We start from the raw sequence: 27,676 nt of genomic DNA on the forward strand, positions 1-27,676 counted from the left end.
GCAGCAGAGATGTGGTTTTTGAGGAGGATGCAAAAAATATCATGGACGAAATGAATATCTAATGAGGATGTCATGAACAGAGCAAACACGAAAAGAGGAATAATGTATGAGATCATGAAAAGGCAATGTAACTTCATTGGACATGTGATTAGGAAAGAGGAGTTAGAATGCACGGTAATTATGGGAAAGATTGAAAGGAAGAAAGCAAGAGGAAGACAAAGACAAATGATGATGGAGACAGCAGCCAGAGAACTGGAAATGAATACCAATGAATTGATCCACTTGACCCGAAACAGGAGTGTGTGGGCCATGGCAGTCAAAGCTCAAACTGGGCACGGCACCTGATGATGATGATGATGTATGTCCTCCACATGGAATGTGTGTGTTTGCTCTTGGTCACCCGGTTTCCTCCCACAGTCCAAAGATATACCAGGTAAGTTAATAGTTTTTTGTAGAATTGTCCCGTGACTAGGTTAGGGTTAGTCAGGTTTGTTGGGGGTTGCTCAAAGGGTCAGAGTGGCCTACTCCATTCTGTGTTATGAAATAAATAAATAAATAACTAAATCCTACCTGCCCCAGACCGCATTCTCTCAGCACGTACTGGCATTTTTCTAATTTAATTACTATACATTGTACTGTGATGGAAGCCAGTGAGGACATTCGTGGTGAAATATCCCCCTGACTTTCAGAAATGGGCTCACATTGAGCACATCAAAGTGGGTCTTCTGGCACAACAGGGTAAGCAATAAGTGGTAAAGACTGGGAGAAAGAAATAATATAAAGGATATATTAGATTCCTATTGAAATAGAACAGTGGTGTCTCAGTAAAGGAAGTGCCTTCTCCCCTGATAGTGTTATAATAGCACCTTTTCACCTTCTATTTTCATGTTAATTCAAGGAAATACTTCCTGTGCCAATACCAGGTGAATTTGAACCCAAACCTTTCATGACAATAACCTTACAGATATAAGAGAAACAAGGAGATCAGAACAGACATCTATCAGTGGCTTACTATAATGCCACAACTGTTATGACTTCAGACTTTGAGTTGCAATAAAGATACTTGTAAGCACTCGAAAGCTGTTACACATGTATGGACAAGGAAACACGAAGAATAATGCACACATGTACCAAGCATACACATGCATAGTTATGGCATACATTATGTAAACAAAATCATCTCACCCAATTAATTCACACACATACATGCCTGCAGGAACAACACATATATACAGAAACACACACACACACTCATTAGTTGTTGCATGCCAGATGTCTCAATACTTGACACAAAAGGTAATTTTTATAAAAGTGTTATATTAAAATTTAATTCATGGCATTAACTCTTATGCCCATTTCATATAACATGTAAAAAGTTAATTTGCCGGACAATCACTGCTTAATAACCTTACAGCAGATAGTCCAGCCACACAGCAAGACATTCCCCTAACACAAACACGAGAAAATCTGCAGATGCTGGAAATTCAAGCAACACACACAAAATGCTGGTAGAACACAGCTGGCCAGGCAGCATCTATAGGAAGAGGTATAGTCGACGTTTCGGGCTGAGACCCTTCGTTAGGACTAGACGAAGGGTCTCGGCCCGAAACGTCGACTGTACCTCTTCCTATAGATGCTGCCTGGCCTGCTGCGTTCACCAGCATTTTGTGTCTGTTGCAAGACATTCCCCTATGTACAATTTCACTGAGGCACTGAACTATGTAAACAATTCTTAAGGTACCTGTCTGCTAATATTATTCACCTATCACTATTTGGAGGTCTGTGGCTCAACTGTTTGCACAGCTTAATCTGCTTCAGTGATGGTGACGAAGCCTATTCTGGCACACATTGGCTTTTATTTCAGATGAAATCAGTACAGTAATCTTTCCTTTTATTAGTTGCTGGGATGCGGGTGTCACTCACAATGCTGCCTTCATTGCCGATATCTTGCTGCCTTTTAGACTATAGCTTTCTCTGGAAGTTATTGCAGTCCTGGTGAGGTAAGTGTTCCCTCACTGATGGTAAATACTGAATTCCGAGGGATGGGGAAGGAAGGACTAAATATAGTGTGCAAATTGAAGTTGAATTTGAAGATGGTGGTGCTCCTTTGAGGTTGCTGAATTTATTATTCTTAAGAGTGGAGACCACAGAAGAGCGAAGGGTAATTATCTACATTGATGCAGTGAAGGGTAGCGATCTACATTGGCGTATGTGACAACCATACGTACTGCTAAGCTGCTGGTGTAGGGAATGGATGTTAACTCCGTTTCAGCAACATTGATCAAATGAGCTACCCTGTTCTGAATTCAGTTGAGTATTTTTCTGTTGCGCAGGTAAATGTAAGATCAGACAAGAGAAAATCTGCAGATGCTGGAAATCCAAGCAGCAAACATAAAATGCTGGAGGAACTCAGCTGGCCAGGCAGTAACTATGGAAGAGAGAAAACAGTCAATGTTTCGGGCCGAGACCCTTTGTCAGTGTACTAGATAAACATAAGAGCGGAACTAGAAAGATAAGGGCAGAGCTGAGGGCCCTAGCCTGATTAGCAGATTGGTAAGTCCATGGCTATCTTCTATTCTGTTCCCACTGGATTCCCTTACAGAGTTGCACTGGATTCCCTTACAGAGTTGCACTGAATTCCCTTACAGAGTTGCTCTGGATTCCCTTACAGAGTTGCTCTGGATTCCCTTGCAGAGTTGCACTGGATTCCCTTACAGAGTTGCACTGCACCGAAATGGGCCTTTTGGCCCACCACCTGCTCGCCAAACTTTTTAATTATTTACGCCAATACCATTTGGCTGCGTTAGGACTGTATGTTTCTATGCTTTGCCTATTTAATACCTCTTCAAAGTAGTAATTGTGCCTATTTCCAGATATCAATCATCCTCTGTTTAAAAACTCTTACCCCTAAGACCCCTTTTCAAATCTCCAACCTTTCACCTTAAAATTATGCTCTTTTATTTTTGATCCCCTTATTGAAAAAAATTGAAGGTACTGAGCATTTCGTCTAGTTTATGACCGAAGAATCAAGGGTTAAGTTACTTCAGAGTGTGGTCTAGTTAGACTTCTGGTCGAAGCTTGCTCACAAAAATATATTCTGCACACTCTTTAAAACAGTTGTTTGGAATTACATTGGTGGACTTGATACTCCTTGTTCTGAAAAACTTAAGGCGCCTTTCAGCATAAGTACATCATTTTCTTCTGGACTGTTCAGACTTGGGTGAAACTTGCTTGTTGAATTCACACTAGACACTTCATTACTAAGCTGGTTCCAAAGGTATCACAGAGAATCTACAACGATGGGTCATGTCATAAAGGATTTGTGATGATGGGTTATCTAATATGATTTATAACTCCTATTGGTTCAGCTGATAATATGTTCAACACAACAGAGCAATGAGGTATGATAATGGACGAGCTCAAAATATTATTACCTTCCGTCATTTCCTTAGGTATTGAAAGGTACTTTTTTCACTTGCATAAGAGCTACAAATGAATTACAGTCAAGGATTAAATGTTTTCATTTATTAAGAGGTGCATTTATCTCATTTTCTTCTGTTCATTTTTTGAATAGATAAGGATTTTTACCCATAGGGCAAGCATATATTATTTCACTTTGCTAAAGTTGAATAACTTAATTGAATTGCATTTCACTTGTGATGTTGTGGTAACATCATTTTAAGGTCATATTGGTTTCCCAAAAGAGCGCTCTGTGTTTCTGTGTTGTTAGAAATAACCTAGTGATGTGGTTAATACCAGTTTGTGGCCCTGCATCTGTGCCTTTGGTAACACAGTAAGATGTTTTAAATAATTGCTTTTGAAGAAGCCAAAAGACTCAGCTGTTCGTTGAACTGAAGGTCATTTGGCGAACGCTGCATTTCTAAGGTGTGGAGATGAGTTGCTTGTGGGGATGAGGAGGGGGGATTTTTCACTTAACAAAAACCACAGGGATGAACAGTCAGTATATTTTTATTGCATTGAGTGCTGCTACAACCACTATTAATGTTACCATCTGAGATGGGAACATTAAGAGATAGCATCATGTTATGCTCTGAACAGTGATAGCTCTGCAGTATAACAAGCATCAGGCTGCCTTGAGGTCAATCCTTTCTGTCACTTGAGCTTCTCATTGGCTTGTGTTCTAATTCCACTTCTACCTTCTCACTTCAATCATCTTTAACTTAAAAGCTTACATTACATTTACAGCTTTCCTCCTTTTCAAATATATAAAAACAGGCAGTGTAACTCAGCAGTAATATAAATTGAGGTCAGTAGTTATTTCCAACAAAAATCAAAATGATGTATTACAATAAAGAACGACCAGTATAGACTACATTGGCCTATCCCTTTTGGTATGAGTACTGACAGACAAATATCTTGGCATAAACCTAGGCAGTGACGCATTACAAAATGTGAGGAAAGCACAGGTTTTGCTGGTGATAATATGCACACACAGTAGTTTTTGGTTTACAGTTCATTTTCTGATGTAAGTATTGATGGCCAGTGTTTGTTGCTCATCCTTAATTGCCTTTGAACTGAATGATTTACTCTGTGCATCGAGCTGCTAGACAAAGTGCTTGTAACAACAACAAGAACACCACTCACAAGACACTTGGGCAGGTATGGAGAGATTTAGGGGGATATGGGTCAAAAGTGGGCAAATGGGGCAACCTTAGATGGGCATGCAGGAAGGTACAGATGAGTTGTCCTGAAGGGCTTGTTTCCAGGCCGTATAGATCTATGACTTTATGACTCTACGACACAGTCACTTCAAAGGCTAGCTAAATGTCAACCACATTGCTGTGGATCTAGACTAACACATACAGTAAATCAGTCCAGTTAAGCATTCCTTAAATGCATTAATGAACAATACAGATCCTGTAACAACAATCCTGTAATGTCATAATCATCATTACTGATACTATTCTATTTTGGTCAACTGTATTTAAATTATTTATTAATAAATGCCCTAGTTGGGGAGTATGAAACGATGTCTCAGGATCATAGAGATCTCTGGACCTCTGTATAATTAGACCAACAGCAGAGTTACTCAACACTGTGACTCGATAAGGGAAACAATAAACAATATTCAAAATTCTTTATTAATGAAGAAGCACCAAAACCAGCACCAGAATATTGATTATAATATTTTGCAGGTATTTGTGCAGATATTGCTGCCATTGCCACTAGTCTCAGATCCCTTGGACGAACGCTTCTCATTTAATGTAAACACTAGAAATGACAGTGGGCTATATAGCTCCTCCTGTTGGCATCACCATTCAATAATATCAAATCTAATCCTGTCCCTCAAGTCATTTTTCACCTTAATCTTCATGTACTCTGCATGATAACCAAAATTCTCAGCATTCTCAAACATAACAGCTCTCTGGCTGGAGAATTCCAAAGACTTAAAGTCATCAGAGTCATGAAATTTCATATCATCTCAACCATGCATAGTCAGCCCTTATACTGAGTCTACAGTCCTTAGTTCTAGACTCTTAACCCGCGGAAACACCTTCTCGACATCTCTTCTCTTAGTCGTTCACGGTACCTTGTGTACCTCCATGAGTGTAATCCAGTCTCACGCAATCTCAACTGAAAATACCAACAGACCAAGATTCAGGCTGCCCTGACAGCAACCAACAGAAGTTCTTGAACATTGCTGGTATGTGATTTTACTCCGTAGCCCTGCATCACATAAATAATGAGAGCTACATATTCATGATTATAAGTTGAAACTGAGTGATATAGATTTTATATTGAATACTTAGGCAATAAATGTGCCTTTTCACAATTGGGGTACATCTGCACTCAATGCCCAATTAGAAACTGGATATGGAAGAATTAATTCAGGTGAGCAGGAAGCTTTATTACATTATTTAATGTTTTTATTCTAGTATGTATAATATGTGTGGTTCCTAAGGTTGTTGTAGCCAGGTGTGGTACTGGGGACAAGCTCCCACTACTTATTAAATTCTCCCAATGGAATGTGCTTCAAATTGCCCCTGACAACCAAGTTCAGCTCCTGGCCTTCACGTGTGGCTTATCTACTAAGCCCGACAGAACTGTTTCTACTGACAGGAGAAGGGGCAGAGGCGAGAGTGCCTTAAAACCAGTTGCTTTGGGCAGACGGGGCATGTTAGCCATGGTTGGCAGCTCATCTAGGAGAAGGGTAATTCTGATCTCAAACCTCCGCTACCTTGCAGCTATACCCTCTCATGGGGAAGGCTTCACGGAAAAAATCCGGAGCTGGAGTCCCTAAGGCAGTCCTACATTGAGTTCAATGCTGACTGGCAACTCTAGAGATACTGCTGGTACCAAACTGTATTGGTCTCCGCCGTTCCTTTGGGTTCATCAGCTGCGTGGAGAGGGGAGCTTGCTAAATGGGTAACAGCTTTCTCTCCATATTGTACTGCCCAGGCTTCCGTATTTAGACAGTTAGGACGCAATATCCATGGTCGACTCTGACCAACGGAGGCCCCCACTCACATAATACGTGTAACAGTTAAAAGGCAGGATTTTACTTCCATTTCCATTCTGGAAGCTCCCAGAGAATGTCTGGTTCTGAAGCAATGGTAAGCCAAGGTTAAAAATTCTGCTTTGCACAATGTAAGTTTTTTCCAGCAATAAATGACATTAGCTAGTCTAAGTTACCAGCTAATCCCCAGTATCCTGGAAGTAAAATACTGAGATATTTGTCCACATTGGTTGCCAGAGTTTTGATGCCTTGAGTGCACTAGTTCTTGCATTGACCATTATAAATAACTTTACACAAGTTTTTTAGTCCCCAGTGTTTTACAATTCCTGTCAGCCAGCTCACTTTGACATGAAGAGACAATACAGTAGCCCAGCATTCAGGAGCATCTATTCGGGAGGTGAACCTATAATTACAGTGAGGGATTTTTCCCTCAGTCAGGAATCCCAGCTAGATGCGTGGCTGAACTTGCCATTCTATTTCAATGATGATCTCTGCCATTTTCCTCAAATCAATGCAGCAATTTGGTAGTCTCATATTTCATTGGGATTCTGTGCTGAGGAAAATCTGATACAGCTTAATTTCAGAATATGAGAATATGAAAAAGTTATTTGCTTGAAACAAGAAACTGAATTAGATCTTAGTTAATTCCATGTATTTATCTGAGTACTTTTGCCCAGCTAAAATCTGCAAACCTCGGTTTTAAATTTTCAGCTGACCCAGCTCCAGCAGTTAATGAGGGACTTGGCTCGCTGTGTGTGTGAAAGTGCATTCTGACATCTTCAAATGGCCCCATTATAACTTTGAGGTAATGTGCCCTTAATGTGGACTCCACCACTGGAAGAACTAGTTTGCATTAAAGCAATCTCTTTAATCAACTCTCTCAGATCATTTCTTGTCAGAGGGCCATAGGGCCATAAGCATAGAAACAAGCCCTTTGGCCCAACCTGCTCCTGCTTCCTTGAGCTCGTCCCGTATGTCCATTTGGCCCACATCCCTCTAAACCTTCTCAATCCATTTATCTGCCCAAGTGTCTTGGAGACATTGCTCAACATGGCAGCTGGTACCAGGTAGAGCCATACTCAAATTTTGTGCAGCCCTTACTTATAGTTTAACCATTTTGGCCCCAGCTATCATTCTTCTTAAACTCAATTGCACCCTTTCCAAGTGTTCAGAATTAAAGAGAGTAGTTTTAATAGGGTATTCCAGGGCTTTGTCTCAGCTTTATTCCAAAAAAAAATAAAGGCCAGCAGATGATTATTTTTAGTGTCTGTGCAGTGACTTTTATTAATTCTTGGAGTGAATCCTAAAGTTTTAGTGATGCTCCATGGTTTCTAATTTCACACCACCACAGCATTTTGCATTCCTGTGCATTGGAGTCTCCGTGCCAGGCTGTGGAGACTCCAAGTCACTGTACATCTTTTGAAGTTTGTAAGAGACTTTGCCGACATACTAAATCTTCTCAAACTGCTAATGAAGTAGAGTTACTGGCATGCCGTCTCTGTAACTGAATTGATGCGTTGATCCCTAGGTAAATCCTCTGAGAAGTTGATACCCAGCAAAGTGAAGCTGATCACACTTCCCATCACTGACCTCTCAATGTGGACTAGTGTGGATTCCCCCAACATCCCCCTCCTAAAAGTCCACAATCAATTTCTTGGCCTTACTGACCTGAGGACAAGGTTGTTGTTGCAATGCCACTCAACCAGCTGATCGATCACACTTCTGCATGCCTTCTTGTTGCCATCTGAGATTCCTTCAACGACAGTGGTGACATCAGTGAATTTATAGATGATGTTTCGGCTGTGTCTGGCAACTCCGTCATGAGTGTAGAGGGAGTAGAGCAGTGGGCTAAACAGGCTTCCTGAAGTGCGCCTGTGCTGAGGAGGAGATGTTATTGCCTATCTGCACTGAAAGTAACATCCCAATGAGGAAGTTGAGAATTCAGTTGCAGAGGAGGGTACAGAGGCCGGGGGTTTGAAACTTGCCTATCAGTTTTGAATGAATGATGGTTTTGTACGCCAAACTATAATTGATAAACAGTAGCCTGACTATGTCTCGCAGTTGTCTAGGTATTGAAAACAGAGTGGAGAGCCAGTGAAATTGTGTCAGCTGTCGATCGGTTGTGGCAATAGTGGGTCCAGGTCCTTTCTCAGTCAGTGGTTAACTCCAGCCATAACAAGGTCTCAAAGGAATGGTAGATGTGAGCGCTACTGGCCAGTAACCTTTGAAGGAGTTCACCCTGCCTTAACATATAACCATATAACTATTACAGCATGGAAACAGGCCATCTCGGCCCTTCTGGTCTGTGGTGAACTCTTACTCTCACCTAGTCCCACCATGCCTTCCGGAGTATGGGAATGATCGCTGTCTTTTCGAAGCTGGTGGGACCATCTGACTGCAGCAGTGAGAGGTTAAAGCTGTCCCTGAACACTCTGGCCAGTTTTCAGTATCCTGCCAGGTATATCGTTGGGGCTTGTGAGGGTTCACCCTTTTAAAGGATGTTTAGACATCAAACTCCAACCACAGGGCCTTTGGATGCTATGGGGATTTGCACAACTGTAGTGTTATTCTCCGTTTCAAAGTGTGCATAAAAGGCGCTGAGCTCACTGGGATATGAAGCATCTCTTACTGGGATCTTCATGGGATACCGCTGATCGCATCCAGTCAGTTTAAATACATATATATTATCTTTGCTTTCTGTATTACATATCTAATCAATTCCCCATGGAAGCCAAAATGAGGAAAAGAAAATTTTTAAAAATAAACAGGAACCTCTAATACATGGTGACTAGCAATCTGCTGTGGTTGGGTTTGAGCCCTATTGCACACTATGGGGAATCAAAAGCATTGGGAAGAGACAAGAATGTCCACATTATTGATGAATGCCCCTGCATCACCCCTACCCCCTGGATTATCCTGGGATTCAAAGCTGCAAGCAATTCCAGAAAAAAAAACAACTCTGGGAAAATTTTAAAACAACAAAGCTTCCTCTTTCATTTTCTTTTGAACATTGTCACAGTACAGAAAATATTGGAGAAGGCATGAGAAGGTTGTCTTAAAATGGGCGACTGAAATTGAAGGACTGTCATAATTTTCTAGGGAGATATCTAATTAAAATAGGTGCTTTATCTCAGATCCCTTTCAGTGGGTCCTTAAACCTTCTGTTCTTCATCTTCTCTTGCTGTAGAACCTCTGATGCCTCTTCTTTTGAGGCCTTCCCTCCAACAGGGGAGTTGGAATTAAATTTGGTTTATTATTGTCACATGTACTGAAATACAATGAAAAGCTCGTCTTGCATACTGTTTAAATCATTACACAGAGAATTGAGATAGTGCAAGGTAAAACAATAACAACGAGGGTCAGAAACTCTTCTATCTCTTCAAGCATCATAAATATTTATGGGCTTGTATCTTATTTCTGTGGTCTCATTTTTATTTCCTTGTCTCTGAGGCTCAACCAGGCTCAAAAAGTGAGCCTATCTCACCTCTTTTGAAAGGGAGATGTGCCCAAGTGCTCTAATCTGCCCCTGAAGTATTCACTTTTCTTATCATATTGTTCAAGCAAGCAGTGGGAAGTTGGTCCCAGCCGTTCTAGCGTTAGCCAAAAATGATACAGATCTCCCTTCAGCTACATCATACAGGAAAGTTCCCATTTTGCAAATGACTCCCGAAATGGCATGCCAGTTAATCTTAATAGTTTGGGATTATTTCATTTTTAACTGTCCATTTGCATTCCAGCTATACACATGAAAAACCCTGCCATAGCCAGCGATGAAATTGGTGCAGGATCCTTGCAGTCTCATTTTCAGTGAGTATTTTATCTGTTGGGATTATTTCTTGGCCATTGAGAGTTTAGACTCTTTAGTAAAGTTTAGATTGTGGCTTGTGTAACACTACATAGGCCAATTCCCGTCGCTGTCTGTAAGGAGCTTGAATATTCTCCTTGTGACCATGCGGATTTCCTCTGGGTGCTCTGCTTTCCTCCCACATTCCACAGACATAGGTCAGTAAGTGTTAGTAAGTTTTGGGCACTTGCAAGCTGCCCCCAGTATGTTGGTCTTTGATGCAAAATGATGCAATTCGTTGTATGTTTCAATGTACATGTGACAAATAAAGCTAATCGTTAAGATCTTTATCCTAAAGTGACAGAGTTGTAAAGCCTAGAAATCATAACTTTAATTCCATCATGACAGTTGAGAAATTGACTGAAGTAAAATGGTGATTTGAGGCTTAACCCAGATAACCTGATAACATGGTATAGCTAATCATAATACACATATTCACAGTGACAGATCTATCAATCTATCTGCTCTACATGTCATTCTTGTGCTATGTAATTTCTGTTTACTTAGTACACAGCAACAAGGAGCAAATAGTAAGTAAAACCCTCAAATCAGCATCCAGCTCCTAAGAATATTTGTAAATGAAATAATTTATCAGTACACCGACAGGTATTCACATTTATATTTATTGGCCTTGTGAACTATCTTACACCAGATAACTTGCAATATACAAATTCTTTCCACTCTCTGCAAATTTGTATTTGATAGATTGGAAGAAGTCTGTTCATGAATACTCTTAGCTAAGGTGATTGTTGAACACACACTTCTTCAAGGTCTTGATCCAACGAAGCCCTGGTCATTGGAAATGTGTTGAGGATGACAAGAATCATGGAAACCACATCCTCTCCATAGTTTCCACATCCTTCCTGTAATGGGGTGACCAGAATTGCACACGATACTCCAAGAGCAGCTTTAAAAGATTTTATGTAGTTGCAACATGGTTTCCTCATTCTCACAGTCAATACTCCCACCAATAAAGACAAGCACGCCGTCCACCTTCTTTATCACCATACCTACTCGTCTGACTATGCAGGTAGATAGATGGTGTGTAAACAGGCGTTCTTATTTCTCGTTTCTCACTTCCTACGCACATTAAGAGTTTCACTGAGAAAAGAGCACAAAATTTAATGACAGATGCATATGCAAGTTTTTGAGGATAGTGCACCTCCCAATTCTTAGAGGGAAGTGCTGTGCAAATGCTGTCTCTCTATGATAGCAGTTGCTTTGAATGCCTGTTATTCTCTATCAGAGTATGACCTTCTCTGCATGGTAGCAAGCATTCTGTGCTGTCTACACAATCTGCTATTTATGGTTCTAATTTATAGTAGAAAAATGTTTCATAATGCAGGTTAATAAAATAACATGTAGTATATTTAAGGCAATTCCACCGTCACCTTTCCCCATCAATCTTTTCTTTTGTGGTTGCAAACTGAAGTCTGCAGCCTGTCTATCTCAGTGTTGTAACAGCGACAGTATTTAAGAGTCCAGAGGGGAACTCTTACCATAAGCAGTACCGGAATTAAAAGGGCAGGCTCATCAATAACTCAATATCACAAAGCTCAGCATACCATCCAGAAATTAGTTTGTCTTGTATACCCACTCAGTTGACAAATGCTTGCTTTGAGCTGCTGCTCTGTGTTCAAGCTCTTTGGAGGATGAACCATGTTCTTCTTAAATACCATTCTGTGTTATATCTAGGAACCAGACCCTCTCATCAAAGGGTGTGCTAATGGAACTTCATACTGAGTCACGTCACATTGGAAGGGCCAGTACAAGCACCTAGTCGGCACTCCAGTACTGAAGGAGTGCTCAGTAGATCGATGCTCTGTCTTTCTGATCAGTTGTTAAATAGACACCCCAACTCAGTAATTATGGGGGGGCAGAGATGAGCTGCAGAGGGGAGAAGTTGGAGAATTAGCATGACATGACCAAGGGCCTTAGAAACAATGTGGGGACATAAATGTTCTTCTTGTGGCTTTGGAGTAAATACCAGTAAACATATTTAACAAAGAACCTACCTTCAGGTTGACAGAGGCTTCACAATTTATTTAACTAACCCAGCACTGTTGCTAAAGGGGGGGGGGGGGCTGCCTTAACAAGAGTGATCACTCCATTTACATGCCTTAAGTGCATAAAAGAACTCCGTGCAAGTGATGTTTAGGCATTTGCTTCATTTGGTGTAAGTATGCGGCCAGCAGCCTGCTTGTGTATGATTACCCTGGAGAGTGAAAATCCTGGTCCAATTTCTAAAGTTGTGCTTCATGCACACAAAGGAACAGATCTGATTCAGCAACGGGAGCTTAATAGAAATTTGTCTGTGTGGTGTACAAACCCGTTGGACTGCAGGGAAGAAATTCACCACCCACAGACTCTTTGCTCAGTGAGTATGTAGTAAACTCACAATGAAGTGTGGAGTAATTTCAAGCTGAAATATTCCCTTCAAGATGTAATGTTGATCACTGAAAATTTGCAACACAGAATTAGGCCATTCAGCCCATTGTGCTTGTGTGTGCTGGTAAAAAAAAGCTCCATAGCCTGTTCACCACATAATTAGTGGTTGTAATTTACCTCATAATATTGGTAATTGGCTAAAGAATTATAAGGATGTTAATGGGTGTGTGAGAGACGACAGGTTGCAGTGCCTCAGGGGAAATAAGAAGACAGGAGACAGTATGAATCCATTGGCCCAAATGCCTTCTTCGGACTTGTAGTAGGTATGTAAGGCATTGAAAATTGACTATGACAATTCTTCAGGCTCATTCACTCCAGATTTTAATTACTAGAAATTTTTACAATATGGAATTTTATTTTTAAAATATATCTCTCCCATTTCATTCTCTCTCTCAATCAAATTTCTCTTCCTGATTTTGCTTTTTCATTTCCATGTGCAGATATCACAGACAAAGCAAATATTTTTAACCTGTCCTCCATTTCCTTTGACATGGTGATGTAGAGCAGCCTTCTTGAACTCCTGCAGTCCTTCAGGATCCCATAAAATAAAGGACAGGCTCACAGATATCTCTGTGAGTTTACTATCAGCTTTTTGAGTCAGGGGCCCATGAGTTCGGGAGCAGGCTGTAGGTCAGAGTGTCCTTGAGACAGGGTGGGAGTTAGAGGGCTAAGGGCTGAGTGTGGAGTGGAAAACAGAAGGACGGAGACTCCACAGTTGCTAGGCAAGCAACTGTTGGAGGTAGCCTCACCTGGGTGATGTGAGTTTGCAGGCGGCTAGAGACAAAGGGGAGGCTACACTCAGGGTGGATGTGAGAAGAGCAGGGGACTTAGAGGAAAAGTGAGGGAGAAGGGACAAGGAGCATAAGATGTGAAGTAGAGTGAAATAAGTCAGAGCGCATGTTGGGAGGTAATTAGCAGAGGAAGGGAGACTGAAACAAGTAAGAGGTCAGAGAGAGACTGAGGAATTTCACAAGACCAAACCCTCATGGGTGTGTGGCCAGAGTGCATCAATGTATGCTTAGAATGTGTCTATGAGCTTAATATGCATGAGTACCTACATGCATGCACACGTGTGTTTGCAGAATGTGGCTTCCGTGTTTCCAGTCATCCTTGACACATTTCCAATGACCAGGACTTCGTTGGGTCAACACCTTGCAGGAGTGTGTGTGCAACCATCACCCTAGCTAAGAGTATTCATGTACAGGCTTCTTCCAATCTGTCAAATACAAAACTGCAGAAGGTGGAAAGAGATTCTGCAAATTCTGGAAAGCTTCAGCAACATGTACAAAATGCTGGAGGAAGTAAGCAAATCAGACAGCATTTATGGAGGGGAGTAAATCGTTAATGATTTAGGGCTGACATCCTTCATCTTGAAGTTCCTCCAGTGTTTTGTGCATGTCGCTCTAGTTTAATTTGGCATCATTCTTGGCACAGATATTGTGGACCCAGGTACTGCACTGTTCTGTGGACTATAAAGCTAGTTCAGGTAAAAAGGTTGCCAGGGCCCACAATATGGAACTAGAGAACATGCATATAGAGCCAAATGACCCACTTATGCTTCCTCTTATGTTTATTTAGAGATACACCACAGAATAGGCCCAAGTAGCCTTCAAACCACGCTGCTTAGCAACACCCGACAATCCTCTACTTAAACCTAACCTAATCACAGGACAATTTACAATGACCAATTAACCTACTAACCCCTATGTCTTTGGACTGTGGGAGGAAACCAGAGTACCCAGAGAAAACCCATGCATTCCACAGGGAGAACATACAAACTCTGAACTCTGACGCCCTGAGCTGTCCCCGCTAACCACTGTGTTACCATGGTACCCCATGTTCAGCTCATCTGCTGCTGAAACTCTCCTCTATGCCTTTGGTGACTAATCCATTGGTATCTTGCTGGCCTTTTCCTCCATGCGCTACACACCTCTGCTCAGCCAATATTCTACTGCTTGCATGCCGTTCTACATCAAGCCTCAGTCTCCAATCACCGATATGATCGTAAAAATCAGGTATAAAATTATCAGCCAAGTGTTTAGATCCAGGTCTTGAGAAGTTCAAACTTGATATTATCCTTTCCTACCTCTATAAATTCTTTATGTCCATTTTAGTTTCTTATATCATTTTGACTTGTAACTTGTTTCAACCTGATAGGTTTAATATAAAAGCATAGTTATTGTGAACAGTGAGAAACTTAGCTAATTGCACAATCCACAAAATGTAATTCAGCACACCCGCAGATGCTTATTTAATCTGTACTGGGCTTTTAATTATGCTCAGATATATATGCATCAATATTTCAGAAAGCTTCCTGCATCTGTGGCAATGCACTACTGAATGAGTACCTTGGGAAGCATCAGCTTATACAAATGGGGTCAAGAAAGGCTCACTGAGACTTGTCTGCCTTCAGCTTGCTGATGTATCCACAGTCAGTTGGGATCTGGCAAGCCTAGTCTCTATTGAGATACCTGGAATCAAGAGTGGCAGGTGGAAACTGATTGTGTTGAGGTGTCTGGTGTCTAACAGTAATTCTTGATGAAATATTTGGTGTTAAGGAACTGTCACTGATGTACATCTGCATACCTTGATTCCGTTTTATCCCCCCCCCCCCCACCCCGGTTCAGTTCCTTCCTACTTACGTCTGTGACACTTCACACAGTCTGGATCTTTTCAATAACTTCAAGTTCCCTGGCCCCGATTGTCTCAATTTCTCTATGGACGTCCAATCCCCATAAAACTCCATTCCTCATCAGGAGGTCCTTAACGTTCTCCACTACTTTCTAGATAACAGACCCAACCTGTTCCCCTCCACCACCACTCTCCTCCATCTGGTGGAACTGGTTCTCACTCTCAATAATTTCTCCTTCAGCTCCTCCCACTTCCTTCAAACCAAAGGTGTATCTATGGGCACTCGCATGGGTCCCAGCAATGCCTGCCCTTTTGTTGCCTATGTCGAACAGACTATGTTCCAAGCCTACACTGGTATCACTCCCCAACATTTCCTATACTACATCAATGACTGCATAGTTCCTGCTTCTTGCACCCATGCTGAGCTCGTTAATTTCATCAACTTTGCCTCCATCTTCCACCCTGCCCTCAAATTTATCTGGTCCATTTCTGACTCCTCCCTCCCTTTTCTTGATCTCTCTGTCTCTATCTCTGGAGACATTTATCTACTGATATCTTTTATAAACCCACTGACACTGACAGCCACCTGGACTGTATCTCTTCCCACTCTTTCACTTGTAAAAATGCCATTCCCTTCTTCTCATTCCCTCTGTCTCTGCTGCAATGCCCTCAGGATTAGACTTTTCATTCCAGAACTAATAAGATATCCTGCTTCTTCAAAGAAAGGGGCTTCCCTTTCTTCACCACCAACGCTGCCCTTACCTGCCTCTTCCATTTCGAGCATGTCTGCCCTCACACTATCCTCCTGCCACCCCACCAGGGAGAGGGTTCCTCTTGTCCTCATCTACACCCCACCAGCCTCCATGTCCAGCACATAATTCTTCATAACTTCTGCCATCTCTAGTGGGATCCCACCGCCAAGCACATCTTTCCCTCCCCTCCCACTTTCCGCTTTCCACAGGGATCGCTCCCTACATGACTCCCTTGTCCACTTGTCCCTCCCCACCAGTCTCCCTCCCAGTGTTTATCCTTGCAAGTGGAGCAAGTGCTACACCCACTCACTACTATTCAGGGCCTCAAAAAGTCCTACCAGCTGAGGCAACACTTCACCTGTGTGGCTGTTGTGGGCATCTATTGTATCGGGGTTCCTGCGTATTGGTGAGACCCGGTGTAGATTGGGAGACTGCTTTGCCGAGCACCTACCAGAAAAAGCGGCGTCTCCCAGTAGCCACCCATTTCAGTTCTACTTCCCATTCCCATTCCGACATGTCAGTCCATGGCCTCCTCTACTGCTGCGATGAGGCCACACTCAGGTTGGAGCAATGACACTTTATATTCCATCTAGGCAGCCTCCAATCTGACGGCATGAACGTTGATTTCTCAAATTTTTAGTAACTCCCCCCCATCCCTTTCACCATTCCCATACTTGTTTTCCACTCTCACCTTTACCTGCCTATCACCTCCCTCTGGTGTTCCGCTCCCTTCCCTTTCTTCCATGGTCTTCTACACTTTTCTATCACATTCCTCCTTCTCCAACCCTTTATTTCTTTCACCAATCAGCTTCCCAGCCCTTTACTCCACCTCTCCCCTCTCCCAGTTTTACTCATCATCCACCACCTGGTACTTCTTCCTCCCCCTACCTTCTTGCTCTAACTTCTCATCTTTCTTTTTTCCAGTCTTGATGAAGGATTTTGGACCGTAATATCGATTATTTACTCTTTTGTATAGATGCTGCCTGGTCTGCTGAGTTCCTCCAGCATTTTGAGCATGCTTCTTGGATTTCCAGCATCTGCAGATTTTCCCAACTTTGTGTCACTGATTTTTGCCCTTGTTGGGGTAAGTTTTGGGAAGGTCAACAATTTTTAGCAGAACAGTAAAAAAAAAGTTTGGGGATTTATTCCTCCTGCTTCTGTCATTGGAACTTACATTCAGGTAGTAAGATGTTTTCTCTCAAGTAAGACCTCCCTGAAAATTGGAATCAATTGAATCCATTCTCTGGTTTAATTTTTCTCCCTACCTCTTGTAATCTTGGCGGGCTTGTCCTAGTCATGTGTGCTTAGAGCTTTACTATCCCAGTATGGGTCTATTGAGCAGTTCATCTGCACTTTGGAGAGGTGAGGACACTACAATTAGGTTTTGTGGCTCAGAGATCGTCTGAGTCACAAATGCAACAGAGCCATGAACAAATACAAGCAAATTTCCTCCCTCTAACCGAATATGAAAGGTCATTGATGAAGCTGTTGAAGATGGTTGCCTGGGTCACTGGCCTGAGGAACCACTACAGTAACGCCCTGTGAGTGAATTTAGTGCAAACTTTGAGTTCAGCATATGAGGCATTTCACTTGATGCCCAATTATGTCAGTTTTGTCGGGTCTCATTCATTCTGCACTCAATCAAATAATGCTTGAAGTAAAGGGAATTCAGTCTCACTCACCTGTGGAATCCCTTTTTGGAGCTTGACTTTGAGTAATCCTAGTGGATTTGCTACTGAGCATCAGTAAGTAAACTACTGGTAAACAAATTCCATTACTTCACTGATGATTGATATTAAACAGAGGAGGTATTGATTGACCAGACTGGATTTTTCCTGCTTTGTGATCTGGCCATACTTGGATAATCCTCAACATTATTGAGTAATTGCTGGTGTTGTAAAATAACTAGAAAAGCTTGGTTGGCAGTGCAACACACATCAAAGTTGCTGGTGAATGCAGCAGACCAGGCAGCATCTCTGGGAAGAGGTACAGTCAATGTTTCGGGCCGAGACCCTTCGTCAGGACAAAGGGTCATTACAATATATTAATTGGTAGTTCAAAGATTCATTTCCAAATGCTATCAACTCAATTTAAATTTAAGCTTAAGTTAATGTTTTTGGTTTTATGTGCATCCTGCAGCATTCTGCTCTCGTCCTTGGAATGTCTTGGCCTGAAATGCCAATTGTTTACTCCTCTTCGTAGATGCCACCTGACTTGCTGCGTATGTTGCTCAAGGACTCCATCTTTTGCATAATCGCTTTGTCCATGTTGAGCATATTGTCTGCCAGGTGTGTTGAACGCTGCCTTCATTTTACCCTTTTGTGTTGCTTCCCCGGGTCTATTTAATCTCCACTCTGGTGCCTCCGTACTAGTGAACAAACATTCAGAACTGCATCTCTATAAAAAGAACACAGGCAAACAAAGTACACAGGCACTGGAATGCCTTCAGCTAAATTAATTCGGGCTCCACCAACAGTAACCACAGGTAACTTCCCCTTTTTACCGAGGAATGTGCATTCCACTTGGTTGTCGTTTTGCAAATCATCTGTTGTGGTGGATGACATGGCTTTCAGGGAATTTCTTTTGAAAAGATGTTTACTTTTCATTCTGTGTAGAATAAATTCTCAGATACCTGCTTTATTATGTAGTTGGCTGTCACTATTTTGACATAATGTGAACTCAGATATTCATGTGGCTGCAGAGCCAGCAGATAACAGCTGTCTTGAACAGCGGTTATATCTCTCCTGGAGGATTGGGAACAGCTGTTCTCTAATAGATGCTGCACGAGGAAGGCCACTGGGACACTGAACAGTCAAACTAGGAGGATCTTGATCTGCGGGAGCTAATCACAGGCATAGAAAATATATGTGTGAATTACAGTGGTGATAATGTGCAGAAGATGTGTGTGGGTTCACTAATTGGAGAGTCATTTGGCGATGTACCAGTTCACACCTATCTTGACAAATTTCTGTCCTGTTTTACATAGGAAAACTGTTCAAAATCTTGAGGGAAGACTGACATTTAAATGTACTTTGAGTTTTATTTATTGCATTGTGTAAATAAGAATAGTGAGGATTTAAATGGTGCATGCTATCATTTGAAGAACATTACAAGCTAAATGAACAATTAAACACCCATTTTGCAGCTCATGCAAATCAGAAGATAATCATTCATTTGAATTCCTGTTTGATGTGCAAAGAAGGGTGGGTGCTTTATTTACATTATCCTCTGACCTTGCTGCAAGATGGTTTTGAAGTATTTTGACTTTATAAGTCTATTTTCAACTTGAAAAGATGTTTCAGATGAACCCATTGATGGAGGTTTGAACACAGACTCCCCATTCATTCATTCTGTTATTGCACTGTCTGAGCACAGAAGCAAATATTTGGCAAATGGGGAATGCCAGGTCAGTGGTGGTGTATTGATTGGATATTATTTTGCATTGGATTGAAGGCTAAGGCAACATTTCCTCCTCACAATTTATTTTGATAACCATCGAACAAAGCTTTTGTACCTCTTAAATATGTTCTCAGATGGCCTGGGAAGAACTTTGAAAGAACCCTTTGCTGAAGTAACCGAGTGAAACGATTTCCGATTCCTGACAACTTGTTTGCTCTCAAATGTCCTCAGTTTGTTACTTTGATGAGAGTCTCCTCAGCTGCAGCAACAATAGAATGATTGTAAAATGGAAGCATATCTTTGCATAACATTTTTGTAAGTGTTAAAGCACCAGGTCAACAATCTTATAAAGATAGTTAGTTTAAGTTTGCCAATGTCTCAAACAGCAATATCATTTGGTCAAGGTGACCAAATCTTGAAAATATTCTCAAATCACTATATTATCCTGATCAGTATCCCAGCTAGCTAGAATATAAACAACACCAACTGAATTGACAAAACTGGAATGTGGATAGTAATACACATAAAATGCTAGAGGAACTCAGCTGGTCAGGCAGCATCTATGGAAAAGAGTAAACAGTTGATGTTTCAGACTGAGACACCTCATCAGTATCTGATGAAGGGCTTTGGCCCCAAACATCAACTGTTTACTGGGTCTCAGCCTGAAACATCAACTGTTCACTCTACTGGTTACGCTTTTCCATAGATACTGCCTGGTCTGCTGAGTTCCTCCAACAGTTTGTGTTAATTACTTTGATTTCCAGCATCTGCAGATTTTCTCTTGTTTATGATGTGGACAGCAATCTAGTTTGGTGTTGTTAAATGCGTATTACTTAGGAGTGACTATCCAGAGAATGTGCTGATAGAAAATCAAAGTTAAAGCAGTCCGGCTGGTTTTAAGCATGGTTAAATATTTCTTTCACACAATGAAATCCTAATGGCTATGAAATCCTAATGCTGTTATGAATATGTTTGTTTCATATAATGGACAGAAGAAATTATGCTCTTGGATTTGAAATACTTTATCTACCAATTGAGGAAAGTGATCTAAACCAATTCTAATTAGAGCTACATGCTGTTCCTTTATCACTTGCTTCAGTAAGTGCTGGAGGACACAGTACCAATGATTAACTTTTTGGATCCTGTGAAATCTGAATGGAGTTTGTATATTCTCTCCTTGACTGCATGGGTTTCCTTTGGGTGCTCTGTTTTCCTCCCACATTTGAAAGACGTACGAGCTGTGGTTAGTAAGTTGGGAGCATGCAATGTGGTGCTGGAAGCATGGTAACACTTGCAGACCGCCCCATAGCACGTCCCCAGACTGTGTTGGTCGTTGATGCAAACAGCGCATTTCACTATTTGTTTTGATGTTTAAATGTACGTGACAAATAAAGCTATTCATATCTTACACTTACTTCCTGTCATGATTTTTTTCTGTACGGCTAAATGCCAAACACTGTTTATCCAAAGGAATGTTCTTTTTTTGTTTTATTTCCAATTGGACTTGCATTCTGGTGCATCCACAAGTTGTTGATTCTAATGAAAGAAAACTTATAAATTAAAAAGTTGTGAATGAATTATCATCATCATCATCATTACTGACACGTACCCTTCCATTATGTGACACAACAGCACTGCTTACATTCACATAGCATCTTTAATTTCGTAAAAGAACCCAATTTGATCCACAGCTGTATTCTGAAACAAATATGACCACAAGAGATGGATGTGTCCAAAACATTGGATGAGAGGACAGGAGGTAAGGAGAATCTTTTAAGAAGAAACTAGAGATTGATTTTAATTCTACCTACCACTAATTGCTTTAGGAAAGTGCTGGTTGTGCTTTCATGAGTTATAATCGTTAAGGAGGTTCAGTATGAAAAGTAGTCATCAGTTTGTTGCAACAACTGAAGGGTTCTTGGCAATTCCTACACAAAAAGAAGTAGTCATTTGCAAAATTTAAAATTGAGCATTCATAAATATACAGCAAACTTCAGATTACTGTGGATTCTTAATATTCATTTACAATATATAGGATGCATTTGTAAGCTTGTCCTAGAAGATTTTAACAAAAGACTTAAGCACTCATAGTCTTATTAGGATGGCCTGCACAAGTTAGCTCAGACAGAGGTAGATCCCTATAATAATGTATTCAATCATGTTATAAAGTTGTGTCAAGCGAGGTGCCATATTTCATCTTTATGCAAATAGTTCAGCATCAAGCCATTTGTGTATTGCTGTGTTCTTTTTATTAAAGTGCATTCTTTTTAATTTGTCACAGTAAAATATCAACCCTATTGCCCAAGAATTATAGCAACTATTAGAGTAACATATGGACATTGTGCACTCAGAAAATAAAAATCAACAGCTAAAGTGGCAAGGTCACAATAGGGAGCAAACACTTAACAAAATGGCAGTTGGGTAATAGATTTTCTTTCAGTGCATTTATACACAAGGGGTGTCATGTGAATCAAAGCTATATTACATAGAGCTGCCTATACATGTAACTGCATTTAGACCAGGCTATCACTCACAAACATCATTCACGTGAATACCTTGACTATGACATTTCAGCTACTGGGGAAGGGGACTAATCTGCATTCTTGATTGTTCAAACAAGATCATTGAAATAGTTAAGCTAATGCAGCAGCCTCTGCTCTGAAAAACCGGTTTCCTTAAGTAGGTGGTGTTATATTTTTGATAGCAATAAGAAAATGTATAAACGCTAGTGAAGGACTCACCATCAACCTGCCAAGAAAGATAACACTTACTTTTCTTATTTGTTCCCAATGATACTTTATGCACAATCTTGGCTCCAAGTTCAGTGGTGAGATTCTGTGCGATAGAGGATTTTTCTTCTTTTAAAACCTGCCTCACTGGGGAGAGATGATTGATAGTATGGATTGGAATCAGATTCTACCCACAAAACTACTGAAAAATCTTTGATAGTTGGCTAGCTCTTACACCAGCTTAGCTAATTATCAAAGCTGCTAAAGTTCTGAATTCTAATATTCAGAAACATTTTTTAAATTCTAAAATTATTAAAAATAATCAAACCATTAAGATATTTGAAAAAAAAATGAAACAACGAATAAACTCTTCTCAGGCTTCCAGTTGGGTACAGGTATCGATTTAACCGATGTTTTGATGACAAGCTCTGCCATCTTCATCAGGGATGATACCTAAGCATGTCTAGTCCAGTGGTATTTATACCCCCATCATCCATCACTCCTGATTGGATAGTCCTCATCCAATCAGGTTTCTGCTATCCCACATTGTTTACAATCGAATTTATGAATAATGAAATGTTCCAAAATATAAAATAAACAAAAGCATTTAAACACATGCAGACATTATAAAACATACAATGATTTGATAAATAGATTCCCCAGTGTTTGCTGGGTTAGTGTAGTAACTTTGTACTCTGTGACTAGTCTCTGCGAGGAGCCCAATGTAAAGTACAGACAGAATAATTGGCAGAAAATTTGGGGATTCCTCATCCACAAATATACAAAGGTTTCAAAGGTGCATTTAATGTGAGAGAAATGTATTTTCTTTGCAGCCATCCACGAAAACAGAGGAGTGCACCCAATGAATGAATGACAGTCAAATGTTAGAACGCCAAAGTCCCCACAAGCTCCCCTCCCTCCCGCGCGTAAGCGGCAGCAAGCAACGATCCTCCCCCCGGCCACCGGCAAAAAAAAAGCTTTGCCATCCACCACTGAGCACACAAGCGTGAGCAAAGTAACAGCAAAGACACAGTTACCCCAAAGACTATGCATTCACCCGGCATTCGACATACCACAGGCTCTCTCTCTCCCTAATAAAGGAGAAAGTGATGTCTCCATTTCACAGCAAGAGGCGAGACATAACAAACAGCTCTCTGGTTTACGATGTTAAAAATCTGTTGCATCACTTTTTCTGAGCTCTGTGCCGAAAGATCTCAGGTCTCTGGGCACACAGCCGTTGATCTTCCAATGACACACCGATCTCCTGCTATGACACTGTCCTTCAATCTGCCCGTCTCCAGAGCCATGGGATCTTGGTCCTCCGAAGGTGAGCTGAGCTCTTAGGCCGAGCCCTTGGCGTGCTGAATAATGGTCAGTCGTGAAACCCCAAGAGCGGATCCCATTCCTGCAAAGAACTGTAGTCAGTGTGTAACTCCAGGTCTGGGTCTTCAAAAGAACCCTGAAAGGGAAAAATAGAGATATTAAAGATGGAAATAGAGCTTTTTCTGAAGATGTAAGCATCAGATACGTGCTTTTTCTGAGCTTGTTGAGTGATGCTGGCACTTAAGACAAGTCAAATCGAGTTTATTGTCATGTGTATGAGTATGGTGAGGTACAGATACAATGGAAAACCTGTTTTTAGCAGCATCACAGCCACGTAGATTGAGACAGACACGGTACATAAATTATACATGGCAGTTAAGAAAAAACACTGTACAGAACAAACATTAATGCAAAAAAAAAGGACAAGATCATGGTAGTACAAGAGATGGTCCATAGTGTTCCATTGTTGAGGCAGGGTTAGGGTTGCGTAGGTTAGTTCAAGAACTTGATGTCTGGAGGCAAGAAGTTGTTCCAGAAGCTAGTGGTTTGGAACTTTAGACTCCTGTACCTCCTGCCCAGTAGCAGCACTGATTAGAGCTCATGATCTAGATGGGTGGGGAGGGGGGGTGGATCCTTCCTGATAGAAACCACTTTCTTGACGCAGAGCCTTCTGTATAACCTTTTAATGGTAGCAAGTACTGTTCCTGTGATGGACCAGTCTGTGCCCACAAATCTCTGCAGCCTCTTGCATTCCTGTATGCTGGAATTGCTATATCAGACCGAGATTTTTCTAGTCAGGTTACTTACTGCCCTGCACTGTTTTGAGCAATTTATGTAGTCCTGTGCAGCTCTGTAGTCTAGTGCAGTTTTTATGTTGTTTTACGTAGTCTAGTGTAGCCTTGTGCTGTCTCACATAGTCTAGCGTAGTTTTGTGTTGTTTCGTGTAGCATCATGGTCCTGGAGGAATGTTGTTTCATTTTTACTGTGTACTGTACCAGCAGCTTATGGTCGAAATGACAATAAACTTGACTTGACTTGACTTGACTTCATGCACCTGTTGAGGTCTGTTACAGTACTTGATGACATGTTGAAACTCCTTAAGCTTCTAAGGAAGAAGAGGCATTGGCACAACTTCTTTGTGCTTCCACAAATATAACAAGCCCAGGACAGGTCATCTGGGGTGTCACCACCCAGAAATTTGAAGCTGCTAATTCTCTCAACCTCTGATCCACCAGTGAGAACTGGCATGTAGACTTCCATCTTTCCCTTTCTGAAGCCAATCATTGATGAAAATGAGCATGAGGTTGTTATCATGTTATTGTGCTACCTCTCAAGTAGGTGTCCTACCTCATCTGCTGGTTCAGCACCACCCATGTTTTGGCAAACAACAGTGATGTCATTGGCTAATTAAGTGTGGAATACTAGATTTTCCCCTTGTAATCTGCTCCAATATTACTAGTGATTGTAACCATTCATTTGCAGGAAACTTCAACAAATGTGTTGCTTCATCTATGTTCCAATCTGCTGCAACTATTCTTAAAATGCAACCACCATGGAAATCAACATTTATCTAATTTTGTTTACAACATGATAGGACTGAAAAGTGAATTGGCTGTTTTATGAGTTAACCTTTCTTCTCATATTTTGACTCAGTCTCACTTGACTTGCGTTGTGCTGCCAACTTTTGACATATCTGAGTGGTTTCTAAATGTGGGGCATTCTATCTGTGTATTTTCTGAGCTTTCTTGATTCTTTTTAGATTATGAGGACACACAGTCCTCTTTTATTGTCATTTAGTAAAGCATGCATAAGAAATGATACAATGTTCCTCCAGTGTGATATCACAGAAACACAAGACAGACCAAGACTGAAAAACTGACAGAAACCACATAATTATAACATAAAGTTACAACAGTGCAAGCAATACCGTAATTTGATAAAGAACAGACCATGGGCATGGTAAAAAATGTCTCAAAGTCTCTCGAAAGTCCCAACATCTCACACAGACGGTAGAATGAAGAAAACTCTCCCTGCCATGAGCTTCCAGTGCCGCAAACTTGCCGATGCAGCATCCTGGAAGCACCCGACCACAGTCCGACTCTCAGTCCATCCGAAAACTTTGAGCCTCCGACCAGCTTTCCGATACCGAGCACCGAGCACCATCTCTACCGAGCGCTTCGACCCCGGATCTGGCCGCCAGCAACAGGCAAAGCCGAGAATTTGGGTCCTTCCCCTCCGGATATTCTCGATCGCACATCAGCAGCGGCAGCGTACCGGGCATTTCAGAAGTTTCTCCAGATGTTCCTCCATGCATCTCATGTCCGTCTCCGTCAAATCAGGATTGTGCATGGCCCCTATTTAAACAAATATGATATCATTTCACCGGAGAGGCCGCACACGCTGCGTTGTGCTGCCATCTTCTCCTCCCTCCCTTTATTTCTCTTATTGCATTCTATCATTCTAGCATTTTACTGAATTTGGTGAGGAAGAGCATTCTGTATGAAGAATGGATTTCGGTGCATTGGTGAAATAGCTTCAACGGTACAGGGGTTGAATTCTCTACTGCAATTCACATGTTAAGATAACACTTACCTTAAGATTGCAGTGTTGCCTCTTCAACAGAAAATGAGGACATTTCCTATCATCAACTCTTTGAAAAAAATCTTAAGCATTCCCATTATTTTTAAATATTAAAAAACAGCTTGCTCGTTTCACAACTCAGGGCACCTAAAATGTCAACATTGAACCTTTGGCATGTAGTTACTGTTGGAATACTCTAGACAGATTTCAATACCTACAAATAGGACCAAGTTGTAATTCACTTTCATTGATGTTGGTTGATAAAGAAATATTGTCCAGAAGTATGTAACATTTCATATCCACCTCAGAAGCTAGGCAGAGATTTCGTTTTGTATCCCTTAGGGAAGATGACACCTCCAACATCATAGGAGTTCCTTCAGTACCAAAGGGGATTGTGAACATAGATTAATTTCTCAACTGGATAGTTTGATGGCTTGAACTCACACTCTTGCTTAAGATGACAATGAAACGCAAGGAGCCACAAATGTATGCAGAATGAAATGGTAAATATTCAGTTTGTTTTTAATGTACTTTGAAACCTGATAAAAGAACTATAAATACTGAATATAGTTATGGTTCATTGTTCCCATACCTATTCATTAAAAAGTACCTTCTTGGTTTGCTTCAGCACAGAAAAGCACTCCACTGTTTTTAGAATCAGTTATTATCTAGGTTGTAGGCATTGCCTCTTGTTTGGGGTGTGTTGATTTTACTTCCAGGTGGTGAAAAGTTGTATGCAGTATCTACAGATTCTGCACAAGTGGCATAGAGGGTATCTGGTTGGATGGGTGATGGATGGCATGTGTGTTCCCTTCGTACAACTGTGGTCACAGGCCAGGAATTTCCATGTTGGCGTGCATGTGATGTTTCTTTCAAGGAGACCTTGACAGCATCCATTGGAGGCACCACAAGACGTAATGTGCAAAATGTACAATACATTAGCCTAAAACTTATCTCTGCTATTTTGGCAAAACTATCAACTTATTGTAAATAAATGGATTTGGTTTTTGATTAAGTATTGGGGAGCAGAACTTCAGATGAAAACTTTTAACATTAAAATGCTATTACCTCCATTGCAATTTCTCATCTAAATGCTGCTCTTCAATGACTTTTTGCTTCTCACAGTTCCTGCTGGTAAAACCCTCAACCATGGCTATTTAATTATTTTGTTGCTTTCCTGGTCAGCTTCTTATCTTTCTAAGCCAGTAAGCTACATATCATATGATATTCTGCTGCTCTGTCTGGAACTATACTGAGTTCCTAATCTCTCCTTGTATTTCCAGTGGGTCCTTTGTTTCTTTCTAATCCAGTAGTTTAAGCCTCTCTATACTCTACATTTCTCTAGTTCTTGTGCAATGTCTCATTTTTCATTCCAGTATTGTCACCTGTGTCTTGAGTCACCTAAGCACCCTGCTCAGAAGTTGTTCTACTGAACTCTTCCATCTCTACATGTTCTGTTCCTGTTTTTAAAATTGTCTTACATCTTTTAGCA

The sequence above is a fragment of the Mobula birostris genome, chromosome 4 (assembly GCF_030028105.1).
Source record: "Mobula birostris isolate sMobBir1 chromosome 4, sMobBir1.hap1, whole genome shotgun sequence".
NCBI lineage: Eukaryota > Metazoa > Chordata > Chondrichthyes > Myliobatiformes > Myliobatidae > Mobula > Mobula birostris.